Genomic DNA, 22087 nt, shown 5'->3' on the forward strand with positions numbered 1-22087 from the left:
CATCCTCTCTGGAACCACCTCTCAGGTAGTTGAAAGCAGTTATCAAATCCCCCCTCATTCTTCTCTTCTGCAGACTAAACAATCCCAGTTCCCTCAGCCTCTCCTCATAAGTCATGTGTTCCAGACCCCTAATCATTTTTGTTGCCCTTCGCTGGACTCTCTCCAATTTATCCACATCCTTCTTGTAGTGTGGGGCCCAAAACTGGACACAGTACTCCAGATGAGGCCTCACCAATGTCGAATAGAGGGGAACGATCACGTCCCTCGATCTGCTCGCTATGCCCCTACTTATACGTCCCAAAATGCCATTGGCCTTCTTGGCAACAAGGGCACACTGCTGACTCATATCCAGCTTCTCATCCACTGTCACCCCTAGGTCCTTTCCGCAGAACTGCTGCCTAGCCATTCGGTCCCTAGTCTGTAGCAGTGCATTGGGTTCTTCCGTCCTAAGTGCAGGACCCTGCACTTATCCTTATTGAACCTCATCAGATTTCTTTTGGCCCAATCCTCCAATTTGTGTAGGTCCCTCTGTATCCTATCCCTGCCCTCCAGCATATCTACCACTCCTCCCAGTTTAGTATCATCTGCAAATTTGCTGAGAGTGCAATCTACACCATCCTCCAGATCATTTATGAAGATATTGAATGAAAACCGGCCCCAGGACCGACTCCTGGGGCACTCCACTTGACACCGGCTGCCAACTAGACATGGAGCCATTGGTCACTACCTGTTGAGCCCGACAATCTAGCCAACTTTCTACCCACCTTATAGTGCATTCATCCAGCCCATACTTCTTTAACTTGCTGACAAGAATACTGTGGGAGACCGTGTCAAAAGCTTTGCTAAAGTCAAGAAACAATATATCCACTGCTTTCCCTTCATCCACAGAACCAGTAATCTCATCATAGAAGGCGATTAGATTAGTCAGGCATGACCTTCCCTTGGTGAATCCATGCTGACTGTTCCTGATCACTTTCCTCTCATGTAAGTGCTTCAGGATTGATTCTTTGAGGACCTGCTCCATGATTTTTCCAGGGACTGAGGTGAGGCTGACTGGCCTGTAGTTCCCAGGATCCTCCTCCTTCCCTTTTTTAAAGATTGGCACTACATTAGCCTTTTTCCAGTCATCTGGGACTTCCCCCGTTCGCCACGAGTTTTCAAAGATAATGGCCAATGGCTCTGCAATCACAGCCGCCAATTCCTTTAGCTCTCTCGGATGCAACTCGTCCGGCCCCATGGACTTGTGCATGTCCAGCTTTTCTAAATAGTCCCTAACCACCTCTTTCTCCACAGAGGGCTGGCCATCTACTCCCCATGTTGTGATGCCCAGCGCAGCAGTCTGGGAGCTGACCTTATTAGTGAAGACAGAGGCAAAAAAAGCATTGAGTACGTTAGCTTTTTTCACATCCTCTGTCACTAGGTTGCCTCCCTCATTCAGTAAGGGGCCCACACTTTCCTTGGCTTTCTTCTTGTTGCCAACATACCTGAAGAAACCCTTCTTGTTACTCTTGACATCTCTGGCTAGCTGCAGCTCCAGGTGCGATTTGGCCCTCCTGATTTCATTCCTACATGCCCGAGCAATATTTTTATACTCTTCCCTGGTCATATGTCCAACCTTCCACTTCTTGTAAGCTTCTTTTTTATGTTTAAGATCCGCTAGGAGTTCACCGTTAAGCCAAGCTGGTCGCCTGCCCATATTTACTATTCTTTCGACTCATCGGGATGGTTTGTCCCTGTAACCTCAACAGGGATTCCTTGAAATACAGCCGGCTCTCCTGGACTCCTTTCCCCTTCATGTTAGTCCCCCGGGGATCCTAAGCATCCGTTCCCTGAGGGAGTCGAAGTCTGCTTTCCTGAAGTCCAGGGTCCGTATCCTGCTGCTTACCTTTCTTCCCTGTGTCAGGATCCTGAACTCAACCAACTCATGGCCAGTGCCTCCCAGATTCCCATCCACTTTTGCTTCCCCCACTAATTCTTCCCGGTTTGTGAGCAGCAGGTCAAGAAAAGCTCCCCCCTAGTTGGCTCCTCTAGCACTTGCACCAGGAAATTGTCCGCTACGCTTTCCAAAAACTTCCTGGATTGTCTATGCACCGCTGTATTGCTCTCCCAGCAGATATCAGGAAAACTGAAGTCACCCATGAGAACCAGGGCGTGCGATCTAGTAGCTTCTGCGAGTTGCCAGAAGAAAGCCTCATCTACCTCATCCCCCTGGTCCGCAGTTCTTATGATTTTAAATCATTGAGTTTTGTTACATAAGCTTTGCATGCAGCCATTCCTTCTGACAAGGAGTAGTATTTTCAAATTCACCTAAATGATTTAGAAACCTACCTCTCATATGCAAAAGTGACTTAGGTACTTAGACACTTAAGTGCCATTGACTTTCAATGACATTTAGATTCTTATGTTCCTAAATCAATTAAAAAGCTGGACTTAGGATAATATTTTGAAAAGTGCCTGAGTGACTTAGAAGCCTATGTTCAACCCTGATCTATACAAATTATGAAATTCTAAAAATCAATGTTTCCCAAACTTGGGACGCCGCTTGTTCAGGGAAAGCCACTGGCGAGCCAGGCTGGTTTGTTTACCCGCCATATCCGCAGGTTCGGCTCATTGCGGCTCCCACTGGCCGTGGTTTGCCGCTCCAGGCCAATGGGGGCTGCGGGAAGGGCGGCCAGCACGTCTCTTGGCCCACTCTGCTTCCCGCAGCCCCCATTGGCCTGGAGCGGTGAACCGCGGCCAGTGGGAGCCGCAATCAGCCGAACCTGCGGACACGGCAGGTAAACAAACCAGCCCGGCCCGCCAGGGGCTTTCCCTGAACAGACGATGTCCCAAGTTTGGGAAACAATGTGAAAATGATAGCAATCCCTCAGCTCCTAACCACTCCCACCCCCAACCTCCCATACCCTGTATCCTTCAGCTCCTATTGAAACCAGCTTGGCCTCTCCCTCTGTTCCTTATCCCACTTTGAATTTGAATCCAGCTGCCTCCTCCTTCTCATGTATTCTCTCCTGGGTACTAGGAAATGGGCTGGAGAGTTCAGGAGATATTCTCCCTGCTCTCAGTTCTGATTCTTGGCAGCCTGGAGGAGCAATTGCAGAAAAAGTTCTCCCCAGCCCCTGCAGGGGCGCACAGGCACTCTGTGAGGATAGCATATGCAGTCTGGTGGGCATGTAGAAACTGTGGAAGGAAAGATCATGCTCAGTCCAGATGGAATCTTCAGAGGATAAAGCTGCCAACCCCAACACACCTCTGTTGAGTACATAAGCCACAGAAAAATCGCAGTTCTTATAAACTGGCCAAGTTTGAGCAGACTTTCTCGGGGATGGAAAAGACACACCCTGACACTAGGGCAACCCCTGTGGCCACATTTCATGTCCTACTCCAAAGCATGGAGCCACTAGAGTTTCTCAACAAAATGGCCCTAAGAATTTGCTAACACAAGCAAAACAATGTATCTTTTCCCGAATCTCATTCTAAGAAATGGCTGGACTGCTTTCAAAGAGACAGAAAAAAAAAAAAAAAGAAGTCAGCCTCAGGCAGACACTCGGCATTAAAAATTTCAATGTTATAAGTAAGGCCCTTCATTTTTGTTATTTACAGATTTTTCTCTGAAAAATTCCAGTTTTGAAAAAGCCAGTATTCAGGTTATACCAATTTTCACCTGAATTCTGACTTTCTTAGGATGTGGGAATTTTTCACAGGGGAAGTGGACAGGGCTGTGCTTAAGCACAGGGGTCTCCAGGGGAGGGGAGGCTACAGTCCATGAGTACTGCCACCAGCCCCCCATCACTGAAAAGAAGCCCCTGCTGATCCTGGCACCTCAGTGCAGCCTTAGCCGCTTCCGGGGGACATGCTGAAGGGCTGGGGTCAGCAGGGGGCTCTGTCCAGCAGGGGAAGGGAATGTGGCTCTGTGCAGGGAGTATCGGCTGCCAGGACTAGGCTCCCTGCCTGTCTCACTCTTCTGCTATACAGCTGCAGCAGCCACCAACCAGCAGTTACCCTGCTCTGTACAGGTGCACTGAGGAAGCCAGCAGGGACTCTGCAAGTAGAGAGCGGAAGGCTGCAACCCATGAGGAAACTCCATCTGGCAAAGGGGGGAAGCAAACAGGACTCTGTGACCTGGAGAGTGAGATGGGCAGGGAGCCAGTTCCCAGCGACCGAGACCATCCAACTATTGCATCCTAAGTAACTTCTCTGGCTGTTGACCCCCCATGAGTTACCGAGCATCCCTCCCCCAAATTTTTGAATACTTACAGATAAATTCCTAGGAAATCTTTTAAAAAATAAAAATAAAAAATGAAGGGCCTTAATTATAAGCCATTGATAACCACGTGTGGTTGGGCAACATTTACAATAGGTGACACAATACACATTATAGATTAACTTGGCAGCTATGCCATTTTACTGCGGCCATTGGCAAGATCTCATTGTCGTGCCCTTCAACTACTGAAATGGAAGTTGTACTAGATGTGTTGGAGCACTGTAGGCTTTGCAAGCTTGCCATTAGTAGGTGTCAAAATATTAACCTACCAGTACAAATTACAAATACTTGCTCTCTCTCACACACAAACACACGCATTACCATATCAATGATGAGACAAGAAAGAAAAAACAAATTATGTCCTCATTTTTCCCATCCGCGGCTAATGCCAAATAGAAACAGCTTAATCTATTATCACTGACAATTTGCTTTTAATAGTAGATTTCAAACTCAACAAAAAAAGGTAACTGTAATAAGAGAACCACAGCCAATCAGGATGAGAGCTGAAGTTAGCTGCAGTAATTAGCAAAAGCATTGAGCTCCCATGACTGACCTTCAAAACAGCAATTTGCTAAGCATATGTGCTACCATAAAATAACAACAGACAAACATTTCAATGCTGCCACTGCTAAATTAACTCTGGGGCCACTCTATATTGCCTCACAGTACTGGTCAGAGCTTTCCACTACCATCCCAAACACGGGACGATGATCCTATACAGTTGCCTAACCCTTACTAGTGAAGGAGATTTCTTGTATCTGACTTATGCCTTTTGGATTTGCTCCTAGCGGATACATATGAAACATGAACCAGGCCACTTTGCTTACGTTCTCTGAAATGAATAAGTTCCCAGCCAGCTGCTAAGCTGCAGGCTGTAGGAGAGCACGGTGATTGGTTTCTGTTACTGAGATCTTGTCTATCTCAACTTGCAATATGCCCAGAAACCACAGTAATGGGCACCAGACCAATGCTGATAAAAGAAATAAACAGCCACCACCACCACCACCAGTTTTTTAGTTCCAAATACATGAACTTTCTAAAAACCTGATGACAGTAAGCACAAAAAGTCAAAATCCCAGATGACATGTTCTAGAAAGACAAAATTCTGCCAAATTAATTGCAGATTTAAACAGCCTTGGTTTTTTAAAGTCTATCTGACTTTTAGGGCTGCTGAGTTTAAATAATACCTGAAACCAAAACACTTCCATTTAAATATTGTTGAAAAATATAGTACATATTAGTTTACTTCACAGTAAACAAGTTCCTCAAAGTGTAAAATGTTATTTGTTTAATATCTCTGACCAAGTTTAGGTAAGTGAATTTATATACAGTACCTTATTATGCACCTCACATCTGCCATGACTACCAGCTGCCAGCACTAGTGATTTGCCTCGCTCTAGAATTAGGCTCCCCTTTGAGTTTTAGCCTATTTCTGTTCAACATTTTGCAATATGAGCAGCAAATTATGGTTGCTCTTGTGCGGAAGAGGTGGGAGTGGGAATGGGCCCCCCTTCTAGCAGTGTGCCCATGCAGCAGGCAGCCAAAATGTAGCTTCTTGTGCTCCTTGAGTACAAAGGGGACCTGGCGGTACTGCATGTCCAAAAGGCTAAGTGGGTGAGGGCGTGGCTGCGGCCCTATTCCCCTTGCGCCTCACTGGCCACTGCGTGGAAACCAATGTCGTCAAGGGTACATATACTACACCTTTTTTATTGGTGTAGCAACTGCTGCCACTGAGGCCCACTCCCACCCCAGCAGTCTTGAAGGCAAAATATTTGCCTTCCACAGGCTTAAATACCTCTTTCTACCAGCGGTCAGGCATGACAGCTCCTTAGCCACTCTCCAGGGCTCTCTGGCTCAAAAAGAAACAACATTAGCTTTAAATAATCCAAACTGGTTCAGATAATCACATTTCAGTTACTAGATACCTGCACAGCTGAATGATCAGTTATATCAGAAAGGGATTTCCATATGCAACTGTTTGCAGGATTACAAGAAGGAAAGAAAGACCCTGATGATTTTACAAGAATATCTCTCACTGGTTCTTTACAAAGAGCCCAACCACAAACACAGCCATCAAATGCTGAATTAGATATCTGTAATTAGGTCATAAACTACCGCACAAAAACGGCTGTATTATAAACGTGCCCCTGAAAAACTGTCAGTAAAAAATATTTCCCAAACTGTCCATTTGTATTGCTTTTTAAGCAGAGACAGTAGTTGCTGCTTTAAAAGGTGTCCTACAATTCCCATACCAGACTCAACTAACAACTGAAACACAAGACTGCCATATTCTGGGAGGTCTTATGCATAGAATAAAATTATCATATCAGTTGACTACACACATCAGTGGGATGGCACATGATTAGACAACAGTGGGGAATCCTAATGATCCCCGGTGAGGATTCTGATAGTGCATGTGTCTCATTTTCTGCTCCATGATGTGTAGATGAAAAGTACACCAGAATAAATGTAAGACTAATTACAATTCATTGCAGTGTAGATCCTAACATCATTTTCCTGATTACGTGGGAACATAGGAAAGGGCTAGACCACAAATATCAGTTTGAGAAAAAGAAATATTCTTTTTTAAATGGCTCCCTTAAGATCATATTGACTTTTCCACTTTCTTGGCCCAATTTGATCTGGTGTTTTTAAAGCAACATACCACAAACTCTCAGAAACATATAATAAAAAAAAAAAAAAATCTGTTCCTTATTCTGGTCATGCAAATTCTTTTCTTTTTTCTGAATAAGAAGATTTTAAAATCCATTACAAACCACTTAGATGCATCCTACCAATTACAGCACAGGATATAACAACAGATCTCACTGTTACCTTGGGCTGCACCTTCGAGTACAAATTGGAAGAAAAAACTGTAAGGACACACACACAGGAAGAAAATATTTGTGGCATTTCAGTACAGCAGTAATGGTGCCAACGATGGGAAAGAGGTTGGGGTGATTAAAGTAACTTTTTTGTTTGGCCTATTCATAGCAATAAATGCACTTTCTGATGACTGTATCTTGTCCTTGTTTGATTTCTTTGGTATATTTTAAGAACTCCATGTCTTTCTCTTTCAAGAATTATAAGGTACTTTTCTTGCTAGTCTGACAGTTCCAAGAACCACTACCTTACCATTTGTGACATTTCATAACTTACAAACAGTGCTCTTCAGAACACTTCAGTTTTAGAAAGACAGGAAGGGGAGCCCTTCTTAATATATGCAACATGAAGCAAATTCAGTAATCACAGGAAAAGCTGGCAAACTTTTGTCAAATCCCTGTTACCTTTGTGAACACACACTACATGCTGAATATATTACATTTCAGTGAAGAACTACTGCATACACTCAGGTGATCAGGTATCTCCTGACCACTCCAGATATTTCATATCACACTCCAAAAGGAACCAAGATTGCTTCCCTCTTCTGCTCTGCACAGTTGATTCTGTGAGCTACATGCCACACTGTAAATAGGAACGGTCATACTGCATTAAACCAGTGGTCCACCTAGTCCAGTACCAAGTGATTTATATACTGGCATTATAACATTTTCAATATTATTCAATCTCTCTTAATATAACTTTACTTTTTGCTTGCTTTTTGATGACAAATGTGCATTCAGCAGGACGCTAGCAGCATAACGAGAGGTCGCTTTAAAGTTAGCTCAATTTTCTCTTTCTGTATGAAACATTAACACCTCACCCTCCACTTCTCCAAAGCTTCATTATCTATCTAATCACCACCTCACTGGTAAGTTCTCTTTTTTCCTTAGTCCTCTAAATAGATATGATTCAGTCAATACCATCTGCTCACTCCTTATTGGTAGCAGGTTATCGAGTTAGCCTGAAACATTTTTCAAGCTGTCTAGCTTATGGCCAGATCTGAGGAAGCACTCTGGTAGTGCAAAGCATCCCTAAAGCTGACTAAATGGCCTAAAGTACATTGGACTTAAAGGGAAAAGGGGGTGTGGCTGGAGCATCCTTATGCCCTGCAAATTGTCGGCTGCTGGAATGGTCCCTTGCGTGCTATAGACAACTGATGTCCAGAAACATGGCTTAAAGCACTTTACTTCCCTCCCACTCCAGTCTTGGTTACACAAGAGGATCTGGTCTTATATCTACCTCTGTCCATCTAGTATTAATATCATACTCATTAACAGGTTACCTGAACACTTAACGAGAATGAGCACTGTGCAGAAAGAAATGCGTTTTTCCAATCATCCCTGAGGACACTGATCAGGCGAGGTGAGGTCCATGACTCTTTTCTTTTTATTTTGGGGGTGTTTAATCAAACTTTTGGGGTGCAAAAGCAAAACTTTATTTATTTATTTCATTTTTACAAACTGCATTGAATGAGAGCCCATCCAATGCTCTGGGGGCCCGGGACAGTTTTTTTAAAAAATACCCCCCGACCCACTGCTGATATGATGTTCTGAAGTAGCACAGAACAGAACGCTGCTTCCCCCCATGTTATTTTTAAGTACATTCAATTAAAAATAATTTCAAATGATTTTTGTTTCTCTTTGCCACTGGCTTGCAATGCCAAAACTATGTTTCTAGACAACAGGCATCATTAAACAAAACCCATTTATTGGGTAACTGAAGGCATTTCCAATACTAATATGTGAGTTAAAAATAGAAGACACTTCAGAGTGCTTAAACTGCAGACAAAAGCCTGTTTAATTTCAAAGGTGGCAGGGTTACTAATGCATCAGCTACTTCAAAAACAGCAAAATAAACTGTTTTTTTACATGACTGGCAGCTCTGTCCAACACTTATCGGAAATATATTAGGCTTACCAAATATAAAAGTTCATGAGGACAGTTTGTTTAAAAGTTCCCTTAATTTCCATGAGTGAGGAGAGCAGAAAGGCATAACTTAGCATCAACCATGGCTCAGCTATGAAAATTACTGTTCAGTCATGAAACTCAAATGATCAACCCATCAGGCCAACTTTTCCTGTTTTATGCCATATTAATAGCACTGGAAAAATAAAATGATTAGGGGTCTGGAACACATGACTTATGAGGAGAGGCTGAGGGAACTGGGATTGTTTAGTCTGCGGAAGAGAAGAATGAGGGGGGATTTGATAGCTGCTTTCAACTACCTGAGAGGTGGTTCCAGAGAGGATGGTTCTAGACTATTCTCAGTGGTGGAAGAGGACAGGACTAGGAGTAATGGTCTCAAGTTGCAGTGGGGGAGGTTTAGGTTGGATATTAGGAAAAACTTTTTCACTAGGAGGGTGGTGAAACACTGGAATGCGTTGCCTAGGGAGGTGGTGGAATCTCCTTCCTTAGAAGTTTTTAAGGTCATGCTTGACAAAGCCCTGGCTGGGATGATTTAATTGGGGATGGGTCCTGCTTTTGAGCACGGGATTGGACTAGATGACCTACTGAGGTCCCTTCCAACCCTGATATTCTATGATTCTATAACTAAACAACGGTTGACACGCTGCATCCAAACTAGAACTTTTTTTTTTAATCTTTCTATATGTATCAGCGATCTCTAGGTACATTTAAACTAGGGTTGCCAACTTTCTACTTGCACAAAACGGAACACCCTTGCCCTGCCCTCTGCCCCACCCCTCCCCCAAGGTCCCACCTCTTCTCCTAGGCACCGCCCCCTGCTCACTCCATCCCCCTTCCCTCTGTCGCTTGCTCTACTCACCCTCACTCACTCACTCATTTTCACTGGGCTGGGACAGGGGGTTGGGGTGCAGGAGGGATGAGGGTTCCGGCTGGGGGTTCAGGCTCTGGGGTGGGGCCAGGGATGAGGGGTATGGGGTGTAGGAGGGGGCTCCTACACCCCAGAACACCATGATTATTGATTTTTTGTGTGGACTCTATTTGAGAGGGGGGGTGAAAGTATTTTACAACGCCCTATCAGTATTTAAGAGCAAATAAATGTATGAAAGCATCCTTTTACCACATCCATGTTTATTGTATAATACCTGTGTCAGTTTCTCCACCTGTTATCAAATAAAAGAGATGTCACTGGAACAGAATGACTTTGTATGAATTAAAATACTCCATCTGAGGACCCTCCCAATTTGTAGGGATACTGAGCTTCCTCCCCTTCTCCTTTTACTTTCATGTTCTCATATTGATATCCTAATGAACAATAACTTTTCTGAAAAATCCTAAGCTCTTTACCCCGTGTGTCAAGATTTATAACGCTGCTTTTTAGGGGCCCAATCCTGAGAAGCACTGTGCTGAGGAGGCACTCAGCAACTCACAGGACCAGGCACAGAGATTTTAAATTGTATTCCAAACTTTCTAGCAAAGCTTCTCAATTCTATGAAGGATTAGGCAATATTGTTCTGTAGGGCCCTCTAAACATCTGAACATGGACTATAGCCCAGATATGCTAAATGGAGGTGACAGTGCTGCTAGTCATGAATGTAGTAGAGTAGATCATTTTAATTAACAAGACAATTATCTAAATTACTTGATTTAAATCAGCCCTTATTATTTTGTCTGAATTCAAAGCACACGTCCACAACAAACCTCTGGTGCAGGGCAAATGGGAAACAACTACGATTTTAAAAAGTGGTTTACTATATGCATAATGTTTCTATAAGTGGTCAGCTAAGTGAGTCATGTGATAGGAAGGCAAATATGCTACATATTCCGTCACTGGAACAGCTGGTACTTAGCAGAGCTTGGAAACATTCACTAGCAGAAAACAGAAACTGTGACGGGTAAGTGGCATTTCTGAACATCTACTGGTAGGTATTAGCTGGTTTTGCATGCACTGCCAGTCAATTTTTTATATTATAAATAGATCACATATGTGAAACACTGCATTAGGGCAGTCAAATTTAATAAGTTTCAGATGGGCTAATAAATGAAAAATAATCAAATTAATAAGCACTGTTTCTTCCATATGTTTGGTTAAATATAAGTTGGGAAAACATAAAACTATTGCACACAGCTTCTTGGATTGCTCATACAGTTGACATAAGGCCAAATTCTGCCTTCAGACATATTTGCCCAACTCCCATTGAAGTCAAGGGGTCCTACGCGGGCATATCTCTTAGAAGCCCAAACTGCCAAAGTTCAGAACCATATTTGGATTTGAACTTCCGCAAATTGTGGTGGTGTTCAGATCTGGGGTTTGAGTCTTTTGCTAAGAGAGTGAAGGTTCCTTTCTACTTGGCAGTCTTCTGAAGATTTCTTCCCAGCATGAGTCAGGATGGAAACACATTGCCAACGTAAATCCATGACTTTTGAACACTTTGGGTTGATAATACCATGCCTGCTTCTTCCTTCTAGTAGTGGGCTCGCAAGATATTGGTCCTGAGACAGAAACAACTGAAGCTTGATAGAGAGCAAGACAGCAATATGGTGTTCTCTATCTGGTTAGGAAAAACAGTTATACCAAAGCTAGAGTTAAAGATTGCAGAACTCCAGCCAGAATTGACTTCACCCAGAAATCATGCACATGAAGAGCTTGCAGTAGTAATTTGAATCCAAATGTTGCAGCAGACCAGAAAAAGCACACTCCAAAGTTGCAAACAGGCAATCATGACATTTGACAGTTTTTGCTATCTGGCCATGTGTGTCTGTTTCTAATAACACTGACAGTTCATGCAGGCTGGCAGCTTTCCCCAGTCTTTGACAGCCCTTCATGACATTTCTTTTAATCTAAATATGTGGATCTTGACGTAGACTCTACAAAGGTGATCATGCAAAGGTGTTGCCATCTGTACTACCAGGAAAGTAATACCTGTAGCAATAGACTCTTTTCACATTTCTATCCATCTTTTTAGGCTAATAAGATTTGTGCATGTTGTTGCAAGCTAGGTTTATTTTTAAGCCAGGTCCACTGTTGCTTATGACAAATCCTTCATGCAGATCTAATAGTTTGATACGGTGATATTTACCATGTTGAGTTTATGTACGTTTTTTCCTCTGTGTTTTGGCTACTGTCATCAGGCAGCCCTGGCTGGAGCACCCACCAGTGGCAGGCCATGGCAGAACAGGTGCACTCCCTCAGTTCCCTCAGTAACTCCACGCCAGGTTCTCTTGCCTCAGTAATACCCACCCCCCGCCCCCTTCGGGTTTATTACCAAAAACATGCTGCAAAATAATCCACAACAAAAGATCAAAACATAGTCCATTTGTCACCCCACTGCATGTAGTTCTTAAAATCCCACACCATCTAGTCCGTCAGCATAGCACATGCCACATTCTGGCATCTTCTCCACTCCTGGAGAAGATCTTTGTCAGTCCTCTCCTGTCCTTCTGCCAGGAAAGCCACCCAGCCTTTCCAGTGGGAGTGCAGCCCAACTCTGCCCAGAGGGAACCCCCACAGTCTCTCTGCTGGACATTCATTCTTACCAGGAGAGCATCCATCTCTCCCTACTGGCCTTCATCCCTCCTCAGCTTCAGCTCTCTGGCTTCAAATCTGCAGGCAACTCCCTCTGCTGCTCTCGGCCTTCTTCTCTCTCCAGCCCTCTGGCCCTGGCTCTCTGGTTTGGGGAGGTCATCAGGCACACCCTTCTGCTTCTCTCTTGCCTTCAGCTTTCCCCCAGGAACCACCTACAGCTTTCTTCAGGGATCTCCTGCAGTCTCCTGATCCCTGGCAGCTCTCACCTGCTGATCTCTTACCCCCAGGCAGCTCTCACCTGCCCTTTTCCTGACTGAGCCAGGCAGCTCTCACCAGGCCTCTTCCCAGTCATATGGCCCAGTGGTTTCCTTTAAGCCCAACTGGGGGTCAGCTGATGAGTCATAAATGCACTGGCCTCTCCCCTCTTAAAGGGCCAGTGTCATCCTATGACAGTTACTTATGCTTATCTTTTTGAATAGAGAAGGGCATATAGTATGTCCAAAATTTGGGATTTTTTTTAAAACGAAAGTTTCTCAACTAATAATTCAGATGGCAAGAAACATCAGACTGTGAAACATCTGACCATCAGATGTTTCTGAATATGAAAGAAACATTTGACTAAATATAAATACTATGCTTAGACCATAAGATGTATTTGATGTCTTTTTAATTAAAATTACCCATTTTTGAACCTACTGCTAATGTTCTTGATGATATCATTTGTGTCTCCAATAATACAGAAGGCCAATATAAGAATGTAAAAGCGATTTCTAAATGAAGAACTTTACCATCATCACTTTTAGCAAAGGGGATGGCATCCCTGCCAGAACACACAACTACTAACACCTAGGAAATCTGTTTCTGACATGCAAGCCCTCTTTTTGTTGACAATGGGCAACTGATATCAACAATTGATATCAGCTGGAGATCGGCTGTGCTTCAAGAATGGATGTGTGACCCTAATTTTGTGGTCCCAGCCCATGGACCATAATATTTGAGACCAAAGGCTCAGACCATCCATTCCTGCAGTAAAATCCAGGCGAGGAGGACCTGGAAAAGAAAGTCCCCAGGAAGATCCTATCAGAGAGCAAGGTTTGCAACCCTGACAGAAAAAACATCGGGGCTTGTCCCTAATCCTAGAAAGATTCCCAGGATCTAGGAGATCTACAGGCAATCATTCACATGGAGGCCCCACCAGTTCTGGCCCTTGGCTGATCCCCTGCCTGCCTGACATGACTCAAGTGGAAGCTCTCTGCTCTGCCAAGGACTCCTCCGAGCTGCAGCTGACCTCAATGCATGTGGTTGGGGAGAAAAAGGGAAGGGCTCCATGGAAAAAATAATACATCCTGGAGTTATATTATCTTCTCCTGTGGTTCTCAGTTGAGTTGGCAGGAGAGAGAACAATATGTATCCCTTGTTTCACGCATTACTCACCCCTGGCATATCTGGTCTATCCTTTTTGCCAATATGGAACCTAACTAGTGGAGAGGGTCTGGAAGGGAGTGGGGAATGGTGCCGCAGAGGCGGCTGAGCCCCCACTGTGACATTGCACTCCATATGTTTTATGGAAATATGTTTATAAGTGTGAATATGATGTAACTGGAATATGCTTCAAGCAAAAGGTCTCTTGTAAGGTATCATTACAAAGCTTATGATCTACTGAGTGTGTTCATCCTATTTGTTTGCATGTATTATTTCTATGTCTGGAGTTAGGAGAATAAGATATAAACTCATATTACTGATGTAAACATGTTAAGTGGAAGCCATTAACAGTGCTTCAGAATCAGTGAACGGGTTTGTTTACCTGCAAGCCTTCCTATGTACGTGTCTTCCAGCTACTAGGTAATGAAGGAGGTGGTCTTACAGTGACATGTGACCATGTCACCTGAACTGGAATCCATCTTACACCTGGTGCTTTTCCATTTAGAAGGGGGGTGGGGATCCAGAGAGACAAAAGTTTCCGGCCTTGTGCCAAAGCTCTAAAGAGGGTGGAACAGAACAAAGGGGGCTGCCAGTCATGAGAAATCCCGTAGTTACCACCTGAGCTGGAACTGTCAAGAACTGTACCAGGGGAACGGATTGGGCCCAGACTACGAAGGAGTCTAGTCTGTGAAAGAAGCTTATTGGAACATCTCTGAGGATGAGACTTACCTGTATTCAGTTTCTTAATGTATTACACTTAGACTTGCGTGTTTTGTTTTATTTTGCTTGATAACTTACTTTGTTCTCTCTGTTATTACTTGAAACCACTTAAATTCTACTTTTTATACTTAATAAAATCACTTTTGTTTATTAATTAACCCAGAGTAAGTGATTAATACCTGGGGGAGCAAACAGCTTTGCATATCTCTCTATTAGTGTTATAGAGGGCAGACAATTCATGAGTTTACCCTGTATAAGCTTTATACAGAGTAAAACGGATTTATTTGGGGTTTGAATCCCATTGGGAGGTGGGTGTCTGAGTACTGGAGACAGGAGTACTTGCTGAGCTGTTTTCAGTTTAGTCTGCAGCTTTGGGAGCATGGTTCAGACCCCGGAGCTGTGTTGCAGCAGGCTAGCGTGTCTGGCTCAACAAGACAGGGTTCTGGAGTCCTAAGCCATCAAAGAAAACAGGCTCAGAGGTAGTTTCAGCACATCAGGTGACAGTCCCAAGGGGGTCTGTGTGATTGAACCCGTCACACCACCTTCCACACAGAAATGGGGAAGACCAAGCAGCCTTTGTGCATGGATTTTGGGAGTGATTGGGATGCAATCTTTAGGCCATAATTCTGGTCTCTCCGCAAACTGAGTCTGACTTCAACCAGAGCCTTTATTGGAGTTGGGAGTGATCTCTGGTAAGCCTATTAGCATCATGTAGTTTCTTTTATTGGTTTTAATATGTTTTCTCTGTAATATTTTCATCTCTTATAAATGTGCTTGCTTACAGAGGGCTGTGTGGTAACTTATAACAGCTGATAATTATAGCTGTTCATAGCCTTCAGAGAGAAAGTAAAGCTCAGATCCTGGCCTGTGTAGGCAATCTGGGTCATTGGGGATATCACAGTGTAGACAGGGAAATGTGCAATCTGGAAAAGCCCGAGTCAGGAGCAAAAGCGATACGGGTCTCTACCCAAAAGAGGTGATGACTGAGGAGCCTAGAGTGGGTTTCCTCAAGGGACCGCAGAGGGGGAATACAGATGCAGTTGTCCCATACTGTGACAATGGGTAAAACTGATTAGCTATGTTTCAAATTATGATGAAAAGCTCCAGAAATGGGCTTGGGTAAATATAGTACTAGGCACTTGAAGACATTCTCATTGTTGATCCCTTAAAAAACAACCTTTTCTAGTACTGGAGGCCAAATTTAGGAGCCTTAAAGAAACTTGAGGAAAACTCAAATCCTACTCCTAGTCCAGGGGTCGGCAACCTTTGAGAAGTGGCATGCCAAGTCTTCATTAGTTTAAGGTTTCGTATGCCAGTAATAAATTTTATATTTACAAGGGCTCCCCAACGGAACCCCAGACTAACAGCGGGCTGAGCAGTGCCGGCGGCCAGGACCCCAGCTGGCAGGTGCTGGTAGAAAGAACCCCAGACCAGCAGCGCGGGCAGCAGACAGAACCCCAGACTGGCAGCGGGCTGAGCGGCTCAGCGCACTGCCAGTCTGGGGTTCCGTCCGCCGGCCTCTGCCAGCTGGGGTCCTGGCAGCCAGCCCCGCTCAGCCCGCTGCCAGCCCGGGGTTCTGTTCATCCAGGCCAGCAGTGAGCTGAGCGGGGCCAATGGCTGGGACCCTGGCTGGCAGCAGAGTGCCACTAAAAATCAGCTCGCATGCCGCCTTTGGCACGCATGCCGCAGGTTGCCGACCCCTGTCCTAGTCTATTGCTGGGGAAATGGCATTGTGCCAAATATAATAATGTATTCACAGAATAGATATGGGAGGAAAGACAAAGGAGGAATTATCATTGAATTCCATAACTACTTTATTATGAAGCTGATAAAATACTGTAAGGGAAGGTTCTATACAACGCTACTTGTCTGATAATAAAAACAGCTGGCTTTTGTTAATTGTTTAAATGACAAGTTTCACTAATACTGTATCTGATCCAGCATTTAAAGAAGTTAAAGATTTTCCAATTCTGTGCCTTGATTCTGCTGAGTGTTTTGATGAGAGAGAAGAGGAGCTACTTCAAAGTATTTATTCATTGTCCATTCACTTTTTTGACAAAAGGGAGATTTAAAGGCGTATCTGGCTGCCTGTTTCTGCACAGCAGTACTCAATTACTTGTCAGCTGGGATTAAACAAGCCAAATAGTGCTGAGTCCCTTCTACTTTTCATTCCTTTACAGGATTAAATTTGGAGAGTAGCCACACCATCTCTCCACTGCCTGCATACACCCATATATGAACAGCCGTATCATGAGAAAACTCTGTTTTTCATGTAATTTTGTGCTCCTTTCTGAACAGTGATGCTATAGCAGCTGCAGATCTGGGATGGTGCAAGTACAGTAGCTGTCTGAGAGGCAGAGCCAGATCCTGCAAAGCCTTATGGATAGTCTTTATTCATTATCCATTTAGCCATTAACTGCGGGGAGGGGGGGGGAGGCGTGAGAAGCAGAGTCACACAGGAGGTGTAGGTTGTTATTCTGAATGGTAATTATGACTTCTGGGTGTCACAAGCTGACAAAGTGTGACATGAGCTACAAAGCTGTGTTATAGAATAACTTTACTCACTTACTTTCGTTCAAGTATCTTGAATTTGTAGGGAATGAAGAAATTTCAAACATTCAAACAACTGTCAAATACATTTTAAAATAATGTTTTAAATTAGTATTGGCCTCTGTGAGCCTACTGCTGTTTGGCAACCATCTTGTAACATGATTTGTGACATTGACAATATGGGAGTACAATGTATGAGAACTTTACGTCTCCAGCCTGCTTTAATAACCACTTGATAATCCACAGAGTTATTGGAATGCTTTAAAATGTCTGTTTAATTTTTTAATATTTGTGTTGTTTAAAGCAGGTATTATAGCAGCATGGAAATCACCAAAGTCACAGAAGACCAAATCCTGAAGTCCTTACTCAGCAAAACATCCAATGATTCAAATTCTGAACCCCCAATGCTTATTTGCAGACACACTCACAGATAGACAGAAAACTCTCACTGAAGTCAGTAGAAGTTTTGCCTGAGTAAGAATTAGAGCTGGATACACAGAGGACAAAATTAGCCATGAATATGCAATCAGATTTTTAGGTGAATTTGCTTTAGCTTTGTTCTCACCTCTCAAATGTTCATTTCTGCAAATATTCCATGAACCACACTCTCAAACAGGAGTTTTCACAGAAACAGGGATTTTAAATGAATATACCCTGTAGGCAAATTCTGAATTTATAATTTGCAAAAGAAACTTGATTCTACGAGCTACTTGCATCCACTCAGGGAACAGAAATATGTTACCTGCATGACCAATCAAATCAGCTTGAACATCAAGTTATAAATAGAGCTGGACCCAAAAAAATGGAATTTCCATCCCAGGGATATTCAGAGATTTAACATTTTGGCTTTGTCCTGAACGAGGACAAAAAGTCAAACTCTCAGAATTACCTCAATACAAAATATTCCAAAATATTTCATTTCAACCATATCAAAATGTTTTGTTTTGAATTTATTGTTTCAACTATCTTATAAAAGTTGAACCACTGAAACTTTTATTTTAGAAATTATCATATAACACAAAAGTAAAAATGATTAAGTCAAAACATTTCAATCTTATTACAACAAAATGTTTTGATAATTTCCCACTGAAAATTTCTGTGACATTGAAATGTTCTGATGAAATGTTTTGATTTGGTCCATTTTTCAACAGAAAATGTTCTAGCAAACATTTTTTGACCAGCTCTAATTATGCATTTAAAATACTTGAAGCAGCACATGCAAAAACTTTGCAGCCAACCCATGGGCTGAAGTATGTTCTCACAAAACATTATTCAAATAATATCAAACCACAAGATTAGTAAAAACTTGGCTGTTGCAGATAATTTGCTAACAGAAAAAGAGGGCTAAGTATATTCAATAAATTATTTATTACAATTTTATTCATGCAGCTCTGGTAAGGGCTGAGTAAAAACTGAAGATCAGGTCCTCTAAACATTTATGCATGTGCTTAACTTTGTTTTTAAGCACATGAGTAGTCTCATAGACTTCAAGCACTTAACGTGTTTGCAGGATTGGAACCTGAGTAAGGACTTTTGGTTTTGGCCCACTGACCTCAGTGAGAATGTTTTCTATCCAAACATATGAGCAAATTTCAAAAATCTTAAGGCCTACCATAAAAAAGGTATTCTAAGAAAGAAAAAAAGGAATGAAAAGTGTGATTACAGCTCTACAGGTTTTAGGAAATCTGGGGTCTATTCCCAACTTTACTGTTGACCTGCTATGTGACCTTGGGCAAGTCTACACTTCTCTGTGCCTGTTTCCCCTCCCACACTTTGTCTGTCTTGTCTATTCATATTGTGTCTTCAGGGCAGGGACCATCTCTATATATGTGTTTGTACAGTGTATGGCACAATGGGTCCCCAATGGGGTCCCCATGCTGAGTTAGGGCTCTCCAGGTACTACTGTAACGTACATAATAATGAGAAGGAATGTAGAGAACAAGATCTAAAATGTCTGTTCGATGTCATGATTTCTCTCCTGACATCTCCAGCCCATTACCTCACTATCCAATATGCCATATTGTCTCTAAGATGAAAATAATTTTAATTCTTTAATCAATTTATTTTTTCTATTTCTTCATAACAGCCATTTTACATTAATGTCATTCTTAGAGAAAACGAATGTTAACAACTCTAAATATCTGTTTGATGGATTACCTAATATAATCTCATGAACCATTCAAAGAAATTAATGATGTTGGTTGAAATATTGTACAATAAATAAAACCAAAGTCATGAGCTCTGCTTTCTTCTGTCTGTTTATTTAAAAATACCTCCATCAGCATCAGTGACTTTCTTTGAGGGCTTCCATATGCTTTGGTAAACCTGTTTACATAATTATTCTCCCCCATGACCAATCACTTGTCTTGGGATAATATTTTAAACGAGAATGTGTCTTTTTCTTAAACAAGAAACATTCACCTTGAAGTAAAGGAACTGAGATCCAGCTCTCTTGCCTCCTTTCTTGTCCTCCTGGTTTTTAATCAAAATACATTAAATCGTCATTTTAAAAGGCCATTAAATCACTTCAAATACTTAAGAACTGAGAAACTAGAGAGAGTTTGAAGTAGGAGGGGAGGCCTTGACATTGACATCCTATTCACTTTACATGAAATGTGCCACTGAAATCAATGGGCAACCTCATGTGAAGAAGGTGAACAGGATTTGGGCCATTAACTCCAAATATCCATGAAAAAGTCTTGATCCTGCAAGGGTCTGAGTGCTCTGGACCTTATTCAGCAAAGCACCTAAGCACATGTTTAAAGGCATTACTGGATCCGGACCACAGTGCTCAGCACCTTGAATGACTGAGTCCTGGCCACTGAATTACCAAAACTTTTATTTTCAAATATGAAAAAAGAAGTTTCCCTCTTTTTATTACAAAGATATAGACATCACAATGTAGCTAACAGGCTGCTGGCCTGGTAACGTAGCCTTGCTGAAAACTTGAGATGAGCAAAATGTGGAATTTTGGTCTTGCAGGAAATTCCAACATTTCAACATTTGTTTTCATCCCATATAGAGGCAAAATGTTGAAATGTTGGAACTATTCACAGAATGGCAATTCCAAAAACATTTTATTCAAAAATGTTGAAACATTTTGTTTAGATATTTTAGATCGACAACATATTTAGATAGTCCCAAAATCAAAAAGGTTCGGTTTGTTTCAAGTCATTTTCTCACAGTGGTGCATTGCCTTCTGGGAGTTGTAGTTCAAAAGCCTGATCTCTCCATTCTCCCCTATGAGCCAGGCTCACTGTTCAGAATACATCTCCCACAGTGCACCTAGAGTCATCTGACTCCCTTGATGCAACACACATCTTGGTCAGAGGAAAGCCATGTTGCACTATGGAGGATGTAGTCCTCTAGGAAATACAGTTCAAAGGAGACAATGGGGGCCCAAAATACAACTCCGATAAGTGAATGTGCCACAAAAGAAAGGCAGTTTAATGGGGGCGGGGAGGTGGGGTGGGGTGGAGGCGCCTTAACTGATTTGAAACAAAATACTTGGGCCAGTTTAAACAACAACATATTCCAATTCAGGTTGAACCCACCTGAAATGAAATATTTCATTTCAGTTTTCCTGATGGAAAATGAAAAGTTTCCAACTGTATTTTCTATCAGAAAGTCATTCCAACAGAAAATTCCCAACCAGTTCTATTGAAAACAAACTAAGTGGGAAGTCACCTTTCTTCTCCCCTACTTATTTTGATTAAGTCTGTTCTATTCAAAGTCTCACTGTGACAATTTAAATACTGCATTGTTAAACACGGGCAATTTTTTTAAAAATAAAGACATTAAATGCACAGTGCTACCTTAAAGCAATGTCTAGATTGCAGTTAAACATCACAGTGTGTGAAATGCTGGTCCCACTGAAGTCAATGAGAAATTCCCATTAACATCAATGGGGCCAGAATTTCAGCCAGAAATTATAAAGGCTAGCTTCCAACAGCAATAGTAAAGCCCATACCTGCAAACCCTTATTCATGTGAACATTCCCATTGGAGTCAATGGAATAGCTTACATCAATAAAGAACAGGTGCATGAGTATAAATTTGCAAAATCCAGTCTTCAACTCAATTTCATTATGTATAACTTGTATTTTCCAGTCATATTTTGCAGGTTACATTTATTTGGATATGTAAAGGATATCCAGTTATTCAGTAAGCCTATCCTATGCTCTGGGCAGCCAGACAACAATTAAAATCACATCAATATCATCGTAGTAAACAATTAACTGTTCACCCTGCTATACAAAACATCAGACTCCTACAGTGCTCCAGTAACAAATAAATTCCAAAGCATCCCCTTCTTCAAATGATGAGAAGAAATACATAACCTAATACCACATTGCAGAAATACATTGTTTACTACATATTACCATTTATATGTTAAATTCTATACCATATAAAGCATAAGCAATAGGAATGAGTCCACACTGCATTTTGTGGTTTTGTGATTGTAACTTTGATGTTGCATTGCCTTAATTTTTTGTGCTTAATTCATGTTTCATATGTATTCAGCACCTTACGCCCTGCTTACTGGCTGCAGTGATTTCTTACAGCTCTGTTGTAATCCACAAAGACTTGCAAGGTCAATATTATCAGACATTGTGCAGCTGCTATCTGAAGCCTTTTGAAGGCGAGGTTTGTGTTAGTTTTCACAACATGAATGTGTCCTTCAGTTGTCCGAGCCCTGTGAGAGTCTCTCCCATCATTAACTCTAATATAGATAATTATAAGTGATATGAATATCTCCTTTCAACAAGATAAAAATCCAACTCCCTATATCAGAAATGCAAAG

At 42.3% G+C, this 22087-nt stretch overlaps 1 protein-coding gene across 4 annotated transcripts in view; it reads right to left on the reverse strand.

The window, feature by feature from the left end:
* SMYD3 (SET and MYND domain containing 3) overlaps window positions 1-22087 on the reverse strand; it is a 663495-nt gene that overhangs the window by 190572 nt on the left and 450836 nt on the right. The window lies entirely within an intron of this gene.

The sequence above is a fragment of the Caretta caretta genome, chromosome 3 (assembly GCF_965140235.1).
Source record: "Caretta caretta isolate rCarCar2 chromosome 3, rCarCar1.hap1, whole genome shotgun sequence".
NCBI classification, from domain to species: domain Eukaryota; kingdom Metazoa; phylum Chordata; order Testudines; family Cheloniidae; genus Caretta; species Caretta caretta.